The sequence below is a fragment of the Sceloporus undulatus genome, chromosome 2 (assembly GCF_019175285.1).
Source record: "Sceloporus undulatus isolate JIND9_A2432 ecotype Alabama chromosome 2, SceUnd_v1.1, whole genome shotgun sequence".
NCBI lineage: Eukaryota > Metazoa > Chordata > Lepidosauria > Squamata > Phrynosomatidae > Sceloporus > Sceloporus undulatus.
In genome coordinates, this window is record NC_056523.1 from 104626752 (window position 1) to 104649917 (window position 23166).

Genomic DNA, 23166 nt, shown 5'->3' on the forward strand with positions numbered 1-23166 from the left:
TCAAATTACAGTGCGCCTATGTTTTACGTGGGCGTGGCATATGCAGCTTTTAGCATACGCTGAAAGCCGCACCAGGAAAGCCCCTCACATGTCCTGGAAGAAGTAAACAGGCACATGCGTGCGCTGCTGCGTGCCATGAATCCAAGCCCCATTACTTCTAATGGGGCTCCAACACATGCAGATTTCCCCTTACATGGAGCGATCCGGAACAGATCCCCATGTAAGGGGAGGGCCCACTGTACAATATCATATGCACAACCTAAATGTATTTACATATGCATAGTGAAGATTTGATTAAAATGTGATGTTTTTAAAGAAAATTTAAAAAGAATATATATATATTTTTAAAAATCAAACTTTTTTTAAAAATTAAATTTTAAATTTTAAAATTTGAATTTTCAAAAATTCTGGGGCCTCTCATTTCTCCTCCCACTGATCTTCATCCCACTCCCACCATGTTTTAAAACATTTTAAAAGGAAGCAGATAAATACCACAGCTGATTTCTGCCAAAAAGTAGGTGTTTGAAGAGCAGTGGTGTCACCCCCCTATAGGGTGTCACCTGCTGTGGTCCACACCCCTTAATGATGCTACTCTATTAGCTGAGCTGGAGATCTGAACATAGCCCTTTCCTCTTGCCAGAAGTTGAGCCCACCAAAAGTGGAGCATTTGCACCCTTGTCTTCCACCTGGGGATGACCCACAAAAACTGGACACTTGGGATCAGACCCTGAGAGCAACCCTAAAAGTACAGGCATTGACTTTCCAAGTTTGCATTGATTCAGTGGTTCAACTGTAGCTGTGGAGAATAATTATAATTAGGCCGTGATCTCTTATTGGGCTGACAATTATTGGTGCAAAATTAATGAAATGGAGCTAGACAGACTCCTTAGATTATGCCTATTAGAACAGTTGCACTCTCATCTGCCATCTTCACTGTCTATACAACTGATAAACTTTATAAAGAGCTGTGGTCTCCCCATAGCCTGCACAGTGAAAGATCAAGCAAGAAAGGGTGTAAGACAGAGAATCTTGCATATTGTGGCCCAAGAAGATATAGCCACCCTCAGCAGGATAGGCAATTTAAAATGGTTGTGCCAATACAAATGGTCCTTTCAAATGCCAACTTATCTAAAAATACACATTACAAAACACCTCAGAGAGGCATTCATATGAGCTAGGTTTGACCAACTTGATAACATGGTAAGATATGGGAGATTCCAGGGTATCCCTTATAATGAACGAACTTGTACTTGTGGTGACCACGAAATTGAGGATCTAGCACACATTTTGTTTAGATGTAATCTGTACCAACAGGAAAGGGATCAATACCTTGATCCCTACATTAAATGAACAATATTCTGAGATACTCACATCAGAATATCATACTTTACGAGTGGACAAGATTAAAAAATATCTATTGCCACAGCTCGGTTCCCTCAAAAAGCATCACTGTCGAGATCTAGATATGTGGGGATGATTGGTGTTAACTGTAAGGGTGATGAAGAGATTTGACATATGATGACGGATGTTTAATGTTATTGCTACCTCCCATTTTAATTCTATTTTACTTCCTATGGTAATTATCTTACACATTACTGTTCGATTGTTTTAACATTTTTATTCTTACCTGTTTATTTATATATCTTTCAGTACATATTGTATATTTTTATTTAGATTTGTATAGTCTTTATATAAGCTGGGCATGTTTAGGCTATTCATACATATCTATATTGTTTTGTGGTATATTGTACTTATTGCACTATATTAACATTTTATATATGTGTGTGTGTTATTGCTTGTATTACTATGTTTTGAATATTTTGAAACGGTCCTCAGGCTATTCAATAAACATACTGACTGTAAATTGGGCTGACAAGCTTAAGGGACTCAGCTGATTACTGCATTGCATTTGTATTTGCTATGGAGCCAATAACCTACATGTGTATTTGCATTTGTAAGGATGTTTGCCAGAGGACAATAAGCTTTAAATCAGTTTTGTGTGATGAGGAAATAGGATGCAGTGTATCAAAGACATTAGATTTCATAACTAAAATGCATAGTGACTGGAGGCAGAGAGGACTGGGCTCTTACTTAGTGTTGGCAAAGAAAGAGGAGAGGTGAAAAAAAGAGCAATCCAGATCAGTAAGGGACTGCTTGGAGCAATTTCTCTAAGGAAACATTGCAACATCTGGGGCTATTTTGCACAGAAAAGGTCAGATATGATTGAAATGATGTATGAAATTTTGCATGGTGTTGAGAAAGTGAATAGTAATTATTTTACACCCTCTCTCATAATACCAGAACCTAGCATCATTCAATGATACTGGATGATGAGAGATTCAGGACAGATAAAATAAATTTCTTATTCACACTGAGTCACTGTTTACTAGTGGAATTTGCTACCACAGGAGCAAACGGATTTGTCCTCCCCACAAGAAGTAGTGAAGGCTGCCACATGCAGTTTTGGGGGTTTTGTATGGTGCAAAATGGGAGCATTGTCCCTCTAAATAAGAATTATCCTGCTCCAATTAAACTTCTCTTCAGTCAACAAATTTCTATTTATTTATTTATTTATTTATATCCGACTCTTTTCCCAGGACTGGGACTCAGAGGGGCTACTATTGCAGAGTGAGACACTGAAAAACATTTCCACTTAGAACTCATGTATTTTCTATGTTCACATTCCCTTGGTAATGTTATCTGCCCCTTTCCTCTGTATGCTGAAATAGTGTTTCTAGTTACTCAATTGAAGTTTCAAGTTACTGCAATATTAGAAATTTGAAGTCTAGAGAAACATTTCATTTGGTGGGTCAGAATTATTCTTTTTGTGAGAAATGCCCTCATCTTGTCCCCCATAATTATACTCCTACCGCCCTTGAGCTACTAGTGGCTACTACATGAAATTTCTCTAGTAGAGTGGAACCTCGCCTTACGTGGGGATCTGTTTCAGATCCCCCTACGTAAGGTGAATTCCACCTATATTCAAGCCCCATTTTAGTGAATGGGGCTCGTGCATGCAGTGGTGCAGTGTGTGTGTGCGGTGGCCACGCACGCCATTGAAAATATTACAGCGCAGCTTCCGCATAAACTGGAAGCTGCATATGGCGCACCTGCATATGGTACAGGCGTGCTGTATCAGAGACTATATGTCTCTCTGGGATGCTGCTGCACTGCAGAATAAATACAGTTCGACACTGTTTTAATTGTCCATCCTATGGAATCCTGGGATTTGTAGCTTTCTTGTGACACCAGAGCCTCTGACAGAGAAGGCTAAATATCTCACAAAACTACAAATCCCAACATTCCATACATTGAGCTATAGCAGTTAAAGGATTGTCAAACTGCATTATTTTTTGCAGTGTAGATAAACCTTGTATATTGGTTGCTGGAGAAAGAAGCTCTTAGGCTCATGTCCTGCTAATGGGCTTCATGTACCCTTTTTATGGCCACAGTGTAGACAGAATGCAGGACTAGATAAGCATTCAATTTGATCCAGCATGGAGCTTCTTTCTTATGACATAAGAAATTACCTGGAGGTTTCCTCCTTGTGCGGCAGAATGAGTGTTTTTCAGTAAAGCCATTGACCACCGTGTCAAGATTGAGTGAGGCAAGGCCAGCTCTTCACAATACCACATTTTAAATAATGGATGATTATGATCCATTTCTCCATGCCTTCTTGGAATATGTTGTATGGACAGGCAAGAGAGAGCAAAAGATGAAAAACCAGATAATAGAGGTAGAAATTGCTTTCTCTGAAATAGCAACATGATAAAGGCTGAGCAATGGCTGGAAGGAGAAAATGTGTCAGAAGCATGAATCATTCACTGGGCTGAATGCAATAGGGGGGCATCTCTTTCTTGGAAGATCTTGAAGAGTCTGCCTTAAATCCAAATGACAGAGATAATTGGAAAGGTAAAAGTATCATTGATCAAATGCAGAAACAACAATACAAAACATTTCTATCAACATGTTAAATTCAATTGCCTGGGAGGCCGGCACTAAAAACCACATGAAACCAAGTTGGATGAAAGGCCACAACTTTATTAGCAACAGCAAACCAGAACAGAAGGGTTGGCACAAAGCATAAGGTCAGGATCTGAAGCATCGAATAACCCCACGGTTAATCGATAAGCAGCATACCTGGTGACCGCCAGGCGTTGGGATGACCTGCATTAATTTCATGAATGTAAGAAAAACCTGGGCCTGAATTAGAGGCACAGTCAGAGGACTCAGACTCTGAAGACATGGAGGAGGCTGAGACAGGGGCAGATCTGGGGCTGCCTAGATCAGCAGTCCCAGAGCAGGCTCAGGAACCTGCAGAGGGAGAAACAGACTCTATGGACTCTAGGTTGCAGGTGCTTGGACCTGTGGAGCAAAGACAGGTCAAGGACTCTTTGAGGCATTCTTCCAGGCTGGAAGCCAAGAGGAGAGCTAATGGGTTTCAGCTGAGAGAAGCAAAGGCCTTTTAAAAGACCTCCAGCTGCAGAGGTTCTTTGCAATTGACAGCCAGTTTTGTTGTTTCTGTGTTCCTTGCTCTTGGATTCATGACTCTGGTTATCTGACCTCTGGACTTGCCTTGTGACTACGCTCTTGCCTCTGCGCTTTGCTGTGACTGGCTGTCTGGTATTGTGTGACCTTTGGACTGGACTCTGGACTATTCCTTTGTATAATCCCTTGCTGCGCTTCTGCATATGCATCTCCACTGGCAGCGTGGAAACACCAGCAGCTGTGTATATGATGCCCAGTGGTCTTCATAAGCCAGACTCAGTGTTAGCACACCCTACACCCCTCTAGTGCTGAATATAGGGTTTCATATTTTCATATTTGATATCTCGCATCAAACATGTTTTTCAGAGGTCAGGATGACTTTGGAACACTAGGAGGTTTCATGTAGGGAAGGCACACTGACCAGAAGACATCTGTAAGGCCTAGAGAGCACTAAATAAAGGTTAAATGGGTTTGCTGATCACTTCAACCACCCCCAAGCTCTCTGCCTATTTTCTTGTAATCGGGACTGAACAGGTCCCATTGCAAAATAACTGGAGACCATATCTTCTCCCTATCCTGGGCTGTGTCGCTAATTCACCTTTCCTATCTGACTATCCAGAGGATGTCTCAAATCCAATCAATATTTTGTCACTCTGGAGTTAAAGCCATCAGTGATTATAGAATCCTCAGTTCCATGGGAAAACCATCAAGTCTTTGTTACACTTCAGAATAGCACCAAGCACCCCTTGAGGCTAGAAATCAGATATAAATATCAATCCCACACATGGGCAATTTGCTACTACAGACTGAGGCTCTGTTGAGAGCTCCACAGACCAGTGCTCAACTCTGTGTATCGCTGTCAAACTCTGTCTAAGTCACTCTCCATCTTCTGTGGAACTCTTTCTTTGGGGTTGATACTTATCACCCCTTCTAATTCCTGATTTCTCACTCTCCAGCCTTTCATACCTTTATTCTGTTAGTCTTCTATGATTCTTGAAGTTGCATTGGTTTTGTGTGATTGTGTGCACCTTTGCACATTTCTAAATAAAACTTTCTTATGCATTGGAACTGGAGTCTCTGCAGCTTGTACTGGTATACAGCCAGCTCTCCATATCCACACATTCTTTATCCATGTATCCAACCATCCATGTCTTGAAAATACTCCAAAAAAGACATAAATTCCAAAAATCAGACCTTGATTTTTTACTTTTATATAAGAGACACGATCTTGCTACAGCACTGTATTTAATGGGACTTGAGCATCCACAGATTTTGGTATCCACAGGAGGTCTTGGAACCAAACGCCAGCGGATATGAAGGACCCACTGTACATAGGTGGAAAGATTCCCTTAAGTTTCTCACCTCTCACAGGCCTCCTTCTGAGCTAACAGTTTCCTCAAAATACCAAGAAGACATCGTCACTGTTGCTGGGTACCCCAGCTCCCCCCTACCTTTTTGGGAAACATCAGAAGTTACCCAGAATGTAGGTCCTCTTGATTGCACTTTAGCCTCTGAGGTAACAGAGCCTGGGGAATATACAGAAAATCTTTTGCACCACCCTATGTGGTCTTCAAAAGCACTACTTGAATGAACAGGACCTGTGCAAGATTGTCCACTGGGTATTATGCCCTCAGATGTTTTTAAAAGCAAGGAGATTATTCCACATCTTAATAACACGATTTACCTCTCCTGAATTGAAGCCTAATTTGGGCTGCATCCAGGTCCTGTCGCATGACTTTTGTCTCCAAATCCAAGTACAACTTGGCTGCAGTCTCTCTCCCTTAATGCACTTTGGCAGCTATTTTTCAAAGCCAGAAAGCTCCCAACTTTGAAAAATAGTCACCAACGTGCCTTAAGGAATGCGGGCTGCAGCCAGGCTGTACTCGGATGGTAGATTTGGAGACAAAAGCCATGTGATAGGGCCTGGATGCAGCCCGAATTAGGCTTCAATTTGAGAGAGGTAAGTCACATTATTAAGAAGTGCAATAATCTCCCATGTCTATTGTCTGAGGCCTCCAACTATTCTTTCAGGTAGCTTCCATGCTGTAGAAATAAAGCAGTTTGATACCACTTTAACCTCCATGGATCGATGCTATGGAGTTCTGGGATTTGTTGTTTGGTGGGGCACCAGAGCTCTCTGCCAGCGAAGGTTAAATATCTCACAAAACTATTAATCCTAGAAGTCCATAGCAGTAAACCATGGCAGTTAAAGTGGTGTCAAACAGTACTATTTCTACAGTGTGGCAGCAGCCTCAGTTGGTGTCAGAAACCTGAGGAGATTTATGAGGTACATTTCAGCACTGTTCATTGGAAAACCTCTGACTATTTTTTAAAAAGTACACATCATCTCAGGCTGATACAGAGGTTGTGTAACCTCATCTCTTATTAACACTGTATACTTTTACCCCCAGAGACCAGCTTTACTTGTTTATAATTTCCTGGTTCCTTCCCCATTTTTTTTTATTAAAGATTTGGGTTAGATATTTGCTTTCCTTGTGTTCCATGACAACTCTCCCATCTCTAAGGAGCTGTTGGAGTGCAGCTGATACAGCTTTAATACTCTTTTAAAAAATCATAGCTTTTAAATTATTTTTTGGTGAGAGGTTGAATTGCTTTTTGTCATTGTTAATTAAAAATATTGTTGGCACAAACAATGTATCTAGGCGTCTGAAGAATTTTGGCTTCCCTAACATGGTAGCTGTTATCTTTGTTGACTCATGTTTTTAAAGTCAAGGGGGAAAAAATCATATCACCTGATTAAGAAGTAGATTATACGGGAGAAGATGATTTCTCCAAGAAAATGGAAAAGCAGTAAATGCTGAATAACATTTGGAAGAAAACCACACACTCTCCTCATTCACCTCTGCAATTTGTATCTTCTCTCTCTGTACCTATGAACTCTTAGGAAATTATCACACCACTATTTCCCATCCTTTCCTCCCATACTAGGTTTGGGATGTAAACTTCAGTACACAGATTTTATCACATACCTCCGTGTTCAAGCAGGAGGCATCCCGTACCTAATCTGGACGTGTCCCACACTTTTTGAAAGAATGGGATTTTCCTGTTCTTTGCAAGGTCCAGAAGAAGTCCAGATCAGGTGCAGGATGTCTGAATCAGGTATGGGATGCCTCCTACCTAGGCATGGAAGTGTATGATAAAATAAAATCTGCATGTTAAAGTTTATGTCCCGTGCCTAGCCTTGGAGGAAATGACAGGAAAGGGCAGTGTGATAATCCTCTTTATTAGAATGATCCGACATCCTCCTTTTCCAGGACATGTTCTACATTTCAACCTTTTTTCAGGAGGAGTTCCAAAATGTTGAATGATACCACATTTGCTAGTCTCCTTTGAGAAATGCATCTACTTGGCAGCCTGTCCTCACTGCAAAGAGGGGGATAGGATGGATCCTTTCTTTTTCCTAGGATAAAATTCATTTTTCCTAGAAGCAGCAGCACACAAGACTTGCCCTCAAAGCTCAGGGTGCATTTGTGTCTCAGAGGGAAAAAGGATAGAAAACATGTTAGGCAATGGGCTGCTTGAGGGCAAAATGCAAATACTGCAAATACCGAAAGGCCCCCCCCCCTTAATTTCAGCATAATGGACAAATAAAAGGAATAATTAAAATGTAGATTCAGGGGTGAAATAGACAGTTCCTTTGCATGGCTTCCTGGTAGCTTTGAAGCATGTCATTTAGACAATGCATGCCCCCAAGCCAGCAGGAAGCAGCTGTGAAACTGCCCACCCAACCATTCAGTGGGCAGCTTTGTGGTGCTTCAATGGTGTGGTGTTTATACGACACATGCTGCAGGAGCGCTGTAAAGCCTCAGCGGCAGTGGAAAAGCCAGCTTTTGGTTGGCTCAAAAAGGAGCGGCTTTCTGCCACTTCTTTTTGGGTCGGCAAAAAGCCAGATTGAGGCCATGGCAGGTGGTTGTCGTGGCCCTGATCCGGCTTTTTCAGGGGTGGCTTGAAGCCACCCCTTCAGGGCTGTCTGTGTTGGCCCTCTATCAAATGTTTATAGCTAATAAAGTACAATTTTAAGCATTTGTCTTGTTCAGAGATCTATAAATACATTGCAAGCCAACAAGGTATTTTAATAAAGATATGTTCATCAGAAAAATATGGTTGCGTCCATAATAAAACACAGTATATAGCTGCAAATAAACCATATGAAATGAATTTATATTTATATTAGTGTTTTAGCTTTTATTTTGAAATGCCCTGCATTTTTCTTCAATTAACATTTTTTAATGTACATTTTTCTTACATTATGCAGTGTCTTGTCTTTTGTGTTTATGACATCAGGTCATACTTCTCTTAGTTATATTTTGGTCTGTTTAACATTTTGGGACTGCTGGATCCTGCTCCCAACTTTTTCAGGCTTCATCTACACTGTAGAAATAATGCAGTTTGACACCGCTTTAACTGGCATGGCTCAAAGCTACTGAATCTGGGGATTAGCAGTTTGTTGTGGCATCTGAACTCTCTGACAGAGAAGAGCAAATAACTCACAAAACTACAATTCCCAGAATCCCATGCATTGAGCCATGGAAGTTAAAGCAGTGTCAATCTGAATTATTTCTGCAATGCAGATGCAACTGTTTTCTGTTTGTTTGTTTTGCTATTTCAAAGATGGCATCCCTTTTCAAGGGAGAATTTCAGCCTCTGCTTCTTATAATCTGCCAGTTAAAATCCACAGCAAAGAATGACTGAAGAGCTAGTGCTGCTCCATAATGAATTATGGCTGTTTGGCAGAATCAATCTGTGTAATGTTTCATACTCAACTATATCAGTAAATTAAAAAAGAAGGAGATCATCAAAGTGAGTTAGAATAACTATCTCAACCAATTCAGATCCAAGCGGAGTTGAACAGGGCTTTAACTTAACTGTCAGTCTTTGCAATGGCAAGTTTTATTGAGAAAACATGAATTGACCCAAAATTTCCTGAGAAACAGAAAACCAAACTTTTCTTTCTTTCTTTCTTTCTTTTTTTCTTTCTTCTCCTCCTCCTCCTCCTCCTCCTCCTCCTCCTCCTCCTTTTATTTGAAATCTCTCAAAACAGTTACATACTTCGGACAGTTCTGCCAGAGAACTGGAGTTTACTGTCACTTCATTTGGCTGCAGTGAAAAAGACCATTCTTTGATAAATCCAGCTTTCTCATCAAAGGTTTCTTTAAGCTTTGATCGATACTGAATCCTCAGCAAAGATTATCCTCTCTGTGTTGTTGGAAACATATGTTGCTGTCTGTAATATCAGGTAAATATTTTTGCATTTTCTCTAGGGAAGGGAAAGAAATTCATAGGATATGTCAGTCTTTGTGAAGCTTGCATAATGTTGTCAGATTTTCTGAGATTTGTAAAACAGACTACCTCTCAAGAATTTGTAAGATTTAGGGAGTGTTTCAGAGAAATAAAGCATGCACATGCATTTCAAAATGCAAATGGATGAAATGGATATTGCTTTAGTTATATTTTAGTTTGACTTATTTTGTAAGTTGTCTTGTGTCCCATATTGGAATAAACATGTGATATAAATTAAATAAAATTTAAAAAATAATAAAAAATGAGTATACTAGAAAACATAGAAAAGCATGGTAAATTCAATGGTGAACATTAATAAATTAGGTAAAATGTATTAAAATGCATATAAATTTCTATGTGCTCAGCTAGACTTGCAAACATATATGAAATAAAGATTGGCAATAAAAAGTAGGTAGGATCAAAAGAAAAGTACAAGTCAAGAATGAAAGCTGTTTTACATCTCTAATTTTTATCTTGTTTTCAACGGCAAAGTAAGGAATGCTTAAGAGTGGCAGATACACCTTACAATTGCATATATACATAAAAAATAGAAAAAAATGCAAGAACAAACAGTAGAACAGATAATAATTATTTTAGAATTTATGTTTATCTAGAAGAGGGGTGGGCAGCTATGTTCAGCCAGGGGCCAATTTTCTGAGCTTTGGAACAAGGCTGAGAAAGAAGAGGAGGAGGAGGAGAAGTGTCACGAAGCATGGAATGGACAGGCTGCATCTGGAAGTTCTGCTGTACAATGCTTAGCAAAATGAAGATTTAAAAAAAAAGGCTTTTCAGTCTTTGATACAGCACAGTGCCTCAGGTTTTCACTATGTTTGGTGAAATGTTTCCAGTGAGAGCTGAAATTTCTATTACCAGAGCACTTCTTTCCCCAGTAGTTCCTCCTCTCCCATGGGAGGTTTACCTTAACATTACCCATCATCCTTTGGAGAGGCCAGATGGTATGTAATGTGGGAGGTACAATACAATTAGATCAAGTAGTTTGAAAACCTTGTTGCACCTTGGCTAGACGATCAGTTCAGATGAATTGGCTCATTCAGGCCAGTGGGAATATTTACAGGAACTCCGCTTCAGCCAAACACTTTCTTTTGGCACAGGGAAGACTGAATGTCTCATTCGGTAGGTATTTTGGCAGTGCCTATCTGTGGCATGTATTTGTACGCTGGACTGTGCGTAATGAAAATACAGAGAGGGGATGGATGAATAACCGAGAGGAAAAACAAAACAGAGCACTCTGGTCCCATTGCATCAGCTTTGCAGCAAGAAATCAGAAAACCAGCAGCAGTGATTTATAGAGACTCCTCAGTCTTAAAAAAAAAGAAACCTGACTTTGATTTCAAAATAATGAAATAGGTCATTCCTGCAAGAGATCTAAATGGATGATAAAAGAGAAAAATTTAACAGCAGCAAAGTGGTATTTTTCTGAAGCCAACATTAGCATATTTCACACATTACTGTCACCAAATGATTCATTTATGTAACTTGGCCAGACATTAGACCCCCAGCTTTCACATATAAAATGCCCAAGAAGCTGCCTGAGGCAAGCAACTGGAAACTCTTGGGCCTTCACTAAAACCGCAAGTGGCAAGAAGGTGATGCCGCTGACTCTGTAAAACGTTGTTTACTGACAAGACAAGGAGGAACAAGGCAAGAGCCTGCAGAGGATGGTGGAAGATATGCTGGCACACCAGTATTAGTGAAATTTCATTAACAGGGGCTGTTGCAAGAGCCTTGAGGCTTCTGTGATGTATATGATTATGGCGCTTTACAAACTGCCCGTTTGGGGTGACCTGTAGGCGCTGCTTTTCCCGCTGGATCGGGGCCTCAGCTTCCAGAGCGGCAACCTCTGAGGCCCCAATCTGCCTCTTTCCAGGCTGCGAGGAAGCAGCAAAAGGCCGCTTCCCCGCGGCCTGGAAAGGGGTGTCCTTGGGGCTTCATGCCCCAAGGACACCCGATGGTGGTGGGGAGGAGGAGAAAGGGGCCACTCAGCCCCTTTCTCCCTTGCATTGCTGGCGCAGCCGTCTAAATAACTTTTATTGGTAATTCAAGAAAAATACATAAGATATTAATTTATACATCATATCTACATTGGTAAATTGGTAAACGCAAGTGTGGTATGATATATTTGGTGATTTTCTTTTGTATCAAAGTACAGCTTGGCTATGTCACGTTCTAGATCACTCCGCAAGAAGTCAATGTGGTGTGCTTGTGACTCTGTAAATAATTGTTTTATGTTCAATGTTGTTTTGTCCATGTATTGCATTATGTATTATGTACTCTGTGGATATTTGAATGTATAAATGTGGATTGTTGATGTGTTTATGTATTTTATATTTGCTTTGGTGGAAATTAATAAATATATATTCAAAAATAAAAAAAATAAAAACAGGTAATGAATGTGAACTGATAACATTGCAAAACAAACAAACAAAAGTCCAACAATAAAAGAACTAGACAGTAGTCAAGTGGTTATTCCCCACACCCCTTCCAGAAACAGAGGAGCTAATGTGGTAAAGAACTGCCTGGATAAAAATGTCTTTGTCCAGGGAAGGAAAACAGAGAGTGGAATCAACCTAGCTTCCTTCAGCGAGATTTCTAGGAACTGGGGGAGGCCCACAAGAAACATGTTTCTTGTTTCATGATAGCAGTGACAGCTTTTTGACAGTGGAACACACTTCCTTGGAGAGTGGTGGAGTCTCCTTCTTTGGAGGTCTTTAAGTAGAGGCTGGATGACCATCTGTCGGGGATGCTTTGATTATGAGTTCCTGCATGGCAGGGGTTGGACTGGATGGCCCTTATGGTCTCTTCCAACTCTATGACTCTATGGCACGTTACAGACTGCCCAGAAGGGGCAGTCTTGCGCCGCTGCCGGTTGCTCTGCGAGGGAGCTGCAGCAGCCAAACCGTGCGGGTCCCTCGTGGAGCAAAAAGAAGCCCCCAAATGGCGCTTCTTTCCGTGGTGCGGATATGATGCTGCAAGGTGCCAATGGCGCACTCGCAGCGTCATGTGCGCTGTGCAACGTGCGGATGCAGCGCCTCTGCTACATAAAGATGGCGGCCCCCATGTGGAACGGGCGCCGCCATTTTGTACGGACTCGGTCCATATTAGGGTTAGGGGCGTCCGGAAGGGACGCCCCTTTCTAATCCTAATACGGACCCAGTCCGTACTATAGGCCCGTTTGTAATGGGCCTATGATTCAAAAGAAAGATCTCTTTGAAGGATCTTAATGCCTGAGCACACATATAATTACTAAAACTTCTCTGTCTCTCTATCTTCTCTTCTTGCCCTGTTCTCCTATGAATACTTCAGTCCTATCTTTACCACCGTAGCATTGTGTTTCCTGTTATCACTGTTCCATCATTTAATTTAAGATGATACTATTGTACAATGATAGATCTAAGATGTTCTTTTAGCACGAGGACTAACATGTTATGCTGTTTTCCTCCTTAAACTGCTTTTATTTCTCCCCAAGTTGTCTTTATTCCTGGTCAATATTTTGACATCCATGCCATGTATTCAGTCATTTCACTCTCTCTTACAAACTTCAACTTCCTTTTAAAAGTAGATATCCTTGCTTTGGATCCCATATCTCTGTTTATAGTTTAACCTATTACATGTTGTTGTTGTTACTACTGTTATTATTTTATTTATTTGTATCCTGCTTTTCTCCCAAGATTGGGTGGGATCTATACAAGTTAGTCCATACAGTACATTTATAGGTTAGTCCATTATGATCTTTAATGTCTTAGGTGCCAAGTATGCTTCACCTTTACAATAGGGAACAGCTTCTTTCTCAACCATTAGGATTTGCTGTGCCCTGGGAAGCATCTCTTAAATGGCAGGGATCCTCCTTTCAGTGCTTCACAAGTCAAAGCAATAGCATAGCAATAGCATTTACATTTCTATACTGCTTCATAATGAACTAAGTAGTCTCTAAGCATTTACAAGGTATAAGCCATTTGACCCCAACAAGCTGGATACTCATTTTACCAACATCTGAAAGGATGGAGACTGAGTGAGTCAACCTTGGAGCTCCTCAGGCTTGAACTCACAATAATGAGGCTGCAGTACTGGCATTTAACTACTGCACCATCAGGGCTCATTAAGCATGGATAGCATAATATGTTTTCATACTAAGGCACAGTTCTGGATATTTTGATGTATGGAATCTTGTACTAGAATGGTGCTGAGTGAACTTCTTCAGCTCTTACCTGATATACTCAACTAGAAGTTGACCTCATGGACAAGTTGAGGGCAGGTTTTGGGGCCAAAATTTGGGATATTGATATGGCCCATGGATAAGTCAAAAATAAAACTTAGTGGCACATAACAAAGTATGTAAAGGCTGAAGCAAAAGAAAATGATATAGAAGAACCTACAAAATTCCAGCAGGCATAATTGTCTGTGCTAACCCTACAGGGGGGTGGATGAGAGGTGGAGGGGGGTCAGTGCTTCCATGACAGATTAAACTCTTGCCTTTCACCAGGGGATGGTTCCTTTTAAAAAAAAAAAGAAAGAAAAAGAGTTAAAGTACAGTGCTTACACTGATCTGTGGATAAACTGACACAGATTTTTTTTGTTATTTTTTGGACTAAAATTACATGAGTACAGTGGTACCCCGGGTTACGAATTTAATTCGTTCCGCCGCCGCTTTCGTAACCCGAAATACTTCGCAAGCCGAAAAACCCATAGGCGCTAATGGGGAAAAGCCGCGATTTCGTGTGAAATAGCGCCGAAAAGCACCAAAAATTTTTTCGTAACCCGAAAAAACCTTCGTAACCCGGAACAGTTTTTTTAAATGGATTTTTTTCGTAACCCGGAAATTTCGTAAGGCGGCACATTCGTATCCCGGGGTACCACTGTATATACAGTACATCTCAAGTATATAGGCTTCATTTAAGTAAAGATGGAAATACTTGAAGTTTTGGCAGGGTGAGGATGATCTAGCACCATGTAAGTGTCCAAGGAGAGAGTTCTAGGCATGATTGTGGGTGGTAGTGTTAGGGCAACCAAAATTTGAGTAGCAAGCAAATAGGACTAGTTAGCAATACAGATTGGACTTTAAGAAGATGGCCCTATACAGACAGGCCAAAATAAAGCTGCTTCAGGTCACTTTGGAGGTATGGTGTTTCAATGATGCATGTGTCCTAAGAGTCTGGAAGCTGCACCAAAGCTGCACTGCAGTCCTTAGGGCTGGATCATGGCTTTGGTGCGGCTTCCGGTCTCTTAGGACACATATATCTTTTAAACAGCATACCTCCAAAGTGACTCGAAGCAGCTTTATTTTGGCCTGCTTGTATCAGGCCGATGTTACATCTGAGAAGAACTGAGATTTGTATGTGTGGACCTATAAGTGTGAAATAGTGATAAAAATTACTGTGGTGTAATCATTACAGTGTTGGGCTTTGAGTGGAGAGATTCACACCCAAATGCATGCTCAGTCTTCATGCTTTGCTTTGCTTGAGAGTTCCTGCATGGCAGGGGGTTGGACTGGATGGCCCTTGTGGTCTCTTCCAGCTCTATGATCCTATGATTCTATGATCATTGAGTGAATTTGGGCCAATCAGCCTAGCATATTTAATATGACTGTGTCAGGAATAAAATGGAAAGGCCTATATACTTTAATCCTTTGGAGAATAAGTGAGATCTATTTTTTAAATGCACATCTCCATGGTGAAGAAAATAATTTCATTGATTGTCAAGGTTCCTAAATTGATGGAATGATCAGGTCAGTTACTGGTCAGATCAACCACTGATGTGTGGAAAAACTGACTTCATTCATTAAGTCCAGCAGAAATCCACTTGCAATGGACTTGGTTTTCAACAAAGGCTTGTGAAATCTGGTGTTGCTATGGGGAAAAAAATTCTAATTGTTCCCCTCCTCTTTCCAAAGTCATTCTGACTTTTCTACAGTGGCACAAGCCAAACTTAAATGAGTTAATTAACAAGATTTATTCAACTTCTGTGAGAAAAATAATAGTGTTGGTTTGCAACTTATTCAAGGGACAATAAATGTGCAAATATTTGCATCATTTAGTTGCCTGCAGGAAAGATCACTTGGGCTGCATTTCAATAGCCCTTTCCCTCTTTCCTCTAAGGAGTAGCTGCCTGCTTAACTACTTTATTTCCACCACTCAGTAGCTAATGTTTGATCTCTTAGTCTAATCACACTACTGGAACTTTAAAAGGGAGAACCTTTAATCTGCCTTTTTCTCTTGCTTTCACTCTTTGCTTTCATGCTAGGAGTCTAGAAATTTGCAAGTTTCTCTGAAATGGGTCCTTGGCTCTGGTCTTGAGAGCTGTTAAAAATGTCAAATTGCTTTGTCCCTGGAATTTTCAAAAATAGTGTGGAAAATAGAGTTGGAGGAATTATTAAGAACCTTTCTCAGGCCAATCAGGGAAAACAAATTCAAAAGATGATTTCCTTCAGTGAAAAAGCAAAACCACACTTATGTAATGTCAGTGTTCAAAGTAAAGCAAATGATCTTCCCTGTGACATATTTATGTAGAATTTGAATTACCCATCAGTGTGGTCAGTGGAACTAGCATTCAGAGAGGAGTGGAGATGCAAAATGGATGGGAACAGGGATGCCATTGAGGAAGTCCAGAGGAGAGACCCCTGTGCTCTGTTTCAGACAACCTGTAATTTATTCCTTGGCACCACACATATCTCTGTAACTCACTTGGCTGTTAGTACACATCACAGATTGGAAATATTACTTTTCTGGACTAAAGCTCCTTTAATCCCCCAGTCAACATGGCCACTGACCATGTTGGCTGGGAGGTTTTGGAAAGTAAAGTCCAAAACAGTAACATTTTTCAAGCTCTGGTGCAGACTGAATGACTATTGATATGTACAGTAAACCTGGAGGTGCACAGCCTGTATTTGGGATGGTAAATCCCACACTCAACCTGAGCTGCAGAGTTCTAATCTATACTGAAGAAATAATTCAGTTTCACACCACATAAACTGCCATGGCTCTATGCTATGGAATCCTGGGATATACAGTTCATTGTTGCACAAGAGCTCTCTGACACAGAAGGCTAAATATCTCACCAAACTACAAATCCCAGAATTCCATAGCATTGAGCCATGCCAGTTAAAGTGGGGTCAAACTGCATTACTTCTATAATGTAGATTAGTTCTCAGTTAGCAAACTGTAGGAGATTATGTTTTAATCTCGCCCCACCTGACACATATTTTCAATAGCACTTCCTTCTCTCTTCCTGCTGCAATGGCTGCTCACCCATGCAATCCATTTATCTTGTATGTATTCACCTGCATCTCTTCATACTTCACAATCATAGCACTATGGTTCCACTTTAAGTATAAAACAACCTAAAAAACATGCTGAGGGATTTGATGAAGTAGGCTTATTCACTTTCCTCTTTTTTTCTCAGTTTTGCTATTCATACATGTTCAGTAAGGGGTTCTGGAAGCAGCTGCTGTTTACCTTGCCTATTGTAGTCAGACCCACACAACTGTAGTAGGATTGGTTCCAGAAGCATCCCATTCTTTCCCAGTTCAAACTTTACTGCATGGTTTACTACAGACATACTACTACAACCCAATACTGAAAATCTGTGGCCCGTTACAAACAGGCCAGAAAGTACGAGCAGAGCGTGTACTAGGGTTAGAAAGGGGCGGTGCTTCCGCACCCCCTAACCCTAGTGCTCGCTCTGCGCGCACAAAATGATGGCGGCCATTCCACACGGCCGCTGCCATGATGACGTCATGACTGCGCCGCCTCTATACGGGGCGGCGCGGACATGATGTCCTCGCTCCGCGCCAGGGCACTTAGTGTGCCCTTAGCGCAGAGCAGGAAGGAGCTCCGTTTCGGAGCTCCTTCCTGGTTTGGTCCTCTGGTCGCAGCCTCCAAGCGGCCCCTTTCTCCTCCTCCTCGCCGCCGCGGGGTGTCCTTGGGGCTTGAAGCCCCAGGGACACCCCTTTCCAGGCTGCGGGGAAGGACTTTTGCCGCTTCCCCGCAGCCTGAAAAGCGGTGGATCGGGGCCTCAGCGGCTGCCGCTCTGAATGCTGAGGCCTCGATATCCCGGGGAAAAGGGTGGGTGCAGCCCGCCCCAAACGGGAGGTCTGTAACCCGCCTGTATTACTCCAACCCTCCTTCACTGCCATCCTATGGCCAATAATGCTAAAAAAACACCCCTTCTAGATAAAAAGAAAATAAGAAAGAAAAAGTGGGGGCTGGGCAAATGTAAAAATACTTTGTGAAATGAAGCTTCTTTGTCAGAGGCTTTGTTAAGTGAGGTAAGCCTGTATAATTGTTCACAACTTGAACAATGCTGCTGCTACACAAGCCCAACAGCACTAGCAGCAATATTATCATTGGTTTGGTAACACTGATACAACTGTTCTCCAAATAATTTTCATATACAAATGTCAGGTATTAACTTCCTACTTGTATGATAATAACTTCACATATATTTATAATTATTATGATACACATATCTATTCCATGGTGTATGGGACTATTGTAATTTGTTTCTCTATTCCATGGTGTATGAGACTATTGTAATTTGTTTCTCTCAAAGACCAACATCACTTAAGATTTGTTTGCTTCTTTGGGATAAGATTCTCTTATGTCTTATTTTGCCTTTTGCAGGTTCAGGTAATATCTCCTGGGTGTTCTTTGTGTTAATTCCAGCACTTGCCCTTAATTATTAATCTATTTGGAGCTATAGATTGGTGGATATAGGCTCACAAAGTCAGAAATGATGTGAGGAAGAGGACTGTGTGGAGAAAAAGAGATCTTTGCATTGGAGTGTTTTATGAACTAGGGGCCAGTGAGGTGCAGTGTTGTGACTATTGGACTAAGACCACAGGAGACCAGAATTCAAATCCCTGCTCAGTCATGGAGCCCCACTGCATTATCAAATTCCCAGATTCAGGGCAACTATTCTAATAGAGATATTTAGTATGGAGTTTGTTATATGTTTAGCTTCACAATATCACCCTTCAGATCTAACTGCTACAGCAGTTTATATAAGAAAATATCATTTCCATTAGAAAGAGAACTATGAATTAGAATAAAAGGTAAAGAAAGTCATAACTAGATAAAAATGTCAGGAGGGAAAAAAAAGAACTTTAGTTGTCTACCTAAAGGGGGAAACAGGAATAAGAATGCAAAGAAATATAATAATAATAATAAATAGCCAAGGCTGGGCTAAGAGTGAGACACACTTTAGTCAGGAGCATACTAAGCGCGCGCACGCGAGAGAGAGAGCAGCATTATACATAAATTTAAATCCAATGTATTCCTGTGTATGTCTTTTTGAAAGTTATTGTAGTATTTTTTTCCTCCTTTGGCAATAATTTAAGTCAAGAGTTTGCATTTGGCTATGCCTCATATACATCAGATAGTTGCTTCCCCAACAGCAGCTGGATAATTGTGGGGAGGCTACACAGTGGCCCCAGGAGGTTGGTGGAGTGGAGAGTTGTAGAGCAGTTCTAGCTTTAGACCCTTTTTGATATACTCTGCAATGCAGGCTCTTGGCCAGAGAACATCAGAGGCTTGCAAAGTGCTATTGTGTTTGAAATATTGCAATTGAAATTTGAAATTCCATTTGGTTTTTCCTGAAGTGCACCTTTACTCTTTCTAACAGTCGCATCAGGATCAGCCTGAGGCATTTTTCTGCCTGAAGTACAGATCATGATGTCACCTTTTGTTGTAGAAGAGCCAGTAGGCAAAGGGAGGTGGATGTTTTTTCAGCCCACTGTCCTTGAAGACGGTACAGGACACATAACTATCTCATCCAACATGTTGTTGCCACTACCCAATGTTGATTGAGGTTGTCTCATTTTTCTTAATAATGGTGCTGGCCCTGAGTCTTGTTCTTTATCATGAATCTGGTGGCCATAGCTCTCAAACAAACATTCTTCAATGAGTTTCTCCTCTGAATAAATCGGTTCTCTTGATTATGTCTTCCAAATGTTGTACATGGTTGCTCGCCTCCATACAGATCTAAAACTCTCTCTTATATATTTCTTTGAGGACAGTAATGTTGATACAATTTCTAGAGTACTGTGCCATGCCTGCTGCTAGGGGCTCTAATTCCAAAGGGATAACAATAAAAAGCCTGTGTGCAATAGCATCAACATGCACACATCAACATGAACTGGGAAAGGCAGCTCAGAAAAGAGATGGTTCCATATTTGATGCTTGCTGAGAAATTCAGTATCTAGGAAGGGAGAATATGTAAACCCTTTATGTCTTGAAAGTGGAGGATGGATATGACATAAAATTGTAATTTAAAAAAGAACTTCACACAATGCCAAATAACTTTTAAAAAGAGAAACTGACTAAAATATATATATTCCTTGCATGTTTGGTGATTGCTTGATTTTATGCTTGTGATGAACTAAAATGATTTGCTTTTTAATCACATTTCTTGATTACTAACTGGCCTCAGATTCTGAGGCGTGAAGGAGGACTGGCTGTTCTCCCTCTGATCATTTATGTAGGCCAAGTTGGAAACATCTGGTCACTATTATGAGAGTTTTTTAAAATCTTCACATTGCTAGTTAGAGGCAACTCACAGAATTCAATGACCGTCTGGGGATAATATATCCTGATTGCATTCAGAGAAGGGGGGGAAAGGTGTAGCCCTTTATTAAACCTATGGCTGTAGTAAATGTTGTCTTCATGGGGGGGGGGAATAAATCCCAGGTGTGATATTCTAAAGCTCTAAATATTCTAAAGTCTATGAGATAGCATCTTTCTCCTTCTTTTTTGGTGCAAAGCAGATTGCTAATCGGAATGTGTGTGTGTCTGTAGCATATATTTTCTTGGGGGGAAAATGTAACTATATTTTTACTTATGTTTTCACAAATTATTCCCAAATCCAGCACACCATTTATGCAGCAAGTGGCTTGTGGGTAGATGTCACCTTGCATTTTAGATTCTGTAAATTATTCATGGGGGCAGGGATGGAACTGATAATTGTGATTGATTAAAAAAAAAGGAAACTGAACAAATAATTCTTAAATTACATAGATATTTTTGCAAGGATATTTTAGTTTATTCTTATGCTCATTGCTGAGTGTAGGTTCATTGCATTTTAGCTTAATTTGCATGCTACCTTGAGGGTATTTACATACTGGAAGGGAGGGTATAAACTGTAAAATAAATAGGCATAATCTTCAATTCAGTGTACCAAAGAGCAGAGCTTTTAGCCTACTAGAAGCAAAAAAGCAGTTGGTATCACATGCGTTCATTTCTGATACTAACCACTCACTTTTCTATTCTGACAGGTATTTGATGAGTGATGATATAAGACTCATTTTACACAATGCATTGCATATTGTTAATTGTGCTGGTGTTTGTGTTTTAATGATAAATGATCTAATCTCATTTCCCTCCTGATTGATTGTGTTTTAACTTTTGCATTTTGTGGATTTTTAACAATGTTTTTTAAAAGACAGGGTAATAATGCTGATGACGATGATGAAGATGTTAGGAAATCAGATTGAAAAACCTACCTTACACATTTTAAAAAAAATACTGACCTATATAGCACCAAACGGGTCTATTACACAACTTTAAGGATATTATCATTGTTTTTGCTGTACTCACAAACCTATGTATAATTCGACATATATTTTATGAATGTCGATTCCAAGGTTCATAAAGTAGGTGCTGCAGGAGAATGTCATGCAGCCATTTTGCAATGTGGCTGGCATTGGCTTATCCCACCCTGTTCATGATGTATATTCATTTCCCCCCATTCTAAACCATGTCTACTATGTCATCCTTGTGGAAATTACCATTTTACAGAATTAATGGAATTAACAGCTTTCTTGCATGAACAGCATTTTTGCAGAAATTGAATTTCTGCACTATACTGTATATGCTGTGGTCAAAAACCAGCATGACCCATGCATCCATTTTAAAAATATGGAAAAATATATTGAGATGTGACATCTCCCTCCAGCATCACAATATTTGAATAAAATTTCACATGCATAATATTCAGGACATGATTCTTAATTTTATGTTCAGACATAAACTTCAGCCTCACATTCATTTCTGAGAGAGTCAAGAAAAATATATAGCATGCTATAATGCTATATCTGCTTTAAAACTTGAGATTTCAAAATAAATATTGATGTGTGTATTCAGAACTTTTTTCTTCTTGTATGGATCCAGTCTTGATTCTAGTATCATTCTCATGTCAGCCAGAAATGGCATATGGCACAGTGCTATGTAATATCTGACTTGAAGACTAAAAAGAATGAAAGTTCATGGGAATATTCAGTACTTTAAATACTTAAGTTTTTTTGGACTACAGCTCTCAGAATCCTCTACTAGCATGGATTGTGACCTCAGTTTAGTCTTCTGCATAAGTTTTGCTTTACAACTTTTAAATTTTGTTCTTACTGGGACTCTGAAAAGCTCCCTCATACAAATTAGGGCTTAATTCATTGACTTGAATCACACGTCCAACTGCTCCCGATTTATCCAGATCTGACTTGATTCAGATTCTGGATTGCAATATGGGAACCTGAATTTCTGCTCCACACATTCACATTTTTGGAGAAATCTAAAGCAGCTATATTTTCTCTCTCTGTGTGGAATAGCTCCTAAAACAAACACATGCGTTTCTCTCCACTTCTTAAAGGTAGACCATTTGAAAACAGTGGCTATTTCACAAAAGCAGTTGAATAAATCTTGTAAGCCTAAAAAGAATGAGGGGGGAAATACTCCTTTTTCAGAAATGCATACACATAGCTCCAAGATAGTTAAAATAAATTCAAACTTAAGAATAATAAAGGGGAGGGGAATCTCCTTTGTGATCTCTCACAAATACACATGCACAGTAATTCCAGAGCAGAAGAAAATTAAAAATGTCTCATTTGCTTATGCTAACAACAAACACACACAGAAAACTCTCAAAATCTTTTTATTCTTTTTCCAGTATTGACCTAGCAAACCCTTAGCTAAGAAACAGAGAAAACAGGAAACAGGGGAATATAGAAATCTAATGACATTACACAAGTACTCTTCTCACAAACGCCATGGTTGGGAGTACTAATGATACTCTTGCTATTAGAAATTATCTCAACTGATGCTGTTACATCTTCTGAGCAACATGCAGTCCTCATCTCATCAGAAGTCCCATACAGGAGGCAAAAAAAAAAAAGTTTTATTAGTTACCCTCTACTATATTTGTGACTTGGAAGGGGTCCAGAAGCATTGAGCACTTAGGGATATTATCCCATTCAGATCCCATTCAGCCTAATCTCATCTGATCTGGATCCATTCTAGATTAGGCCAGTTCAGGTCAATTCACTCCAGTGGCACAGCCCTAGTATTTATGTGGAGAACTGCTACAGCATTAGTCCTG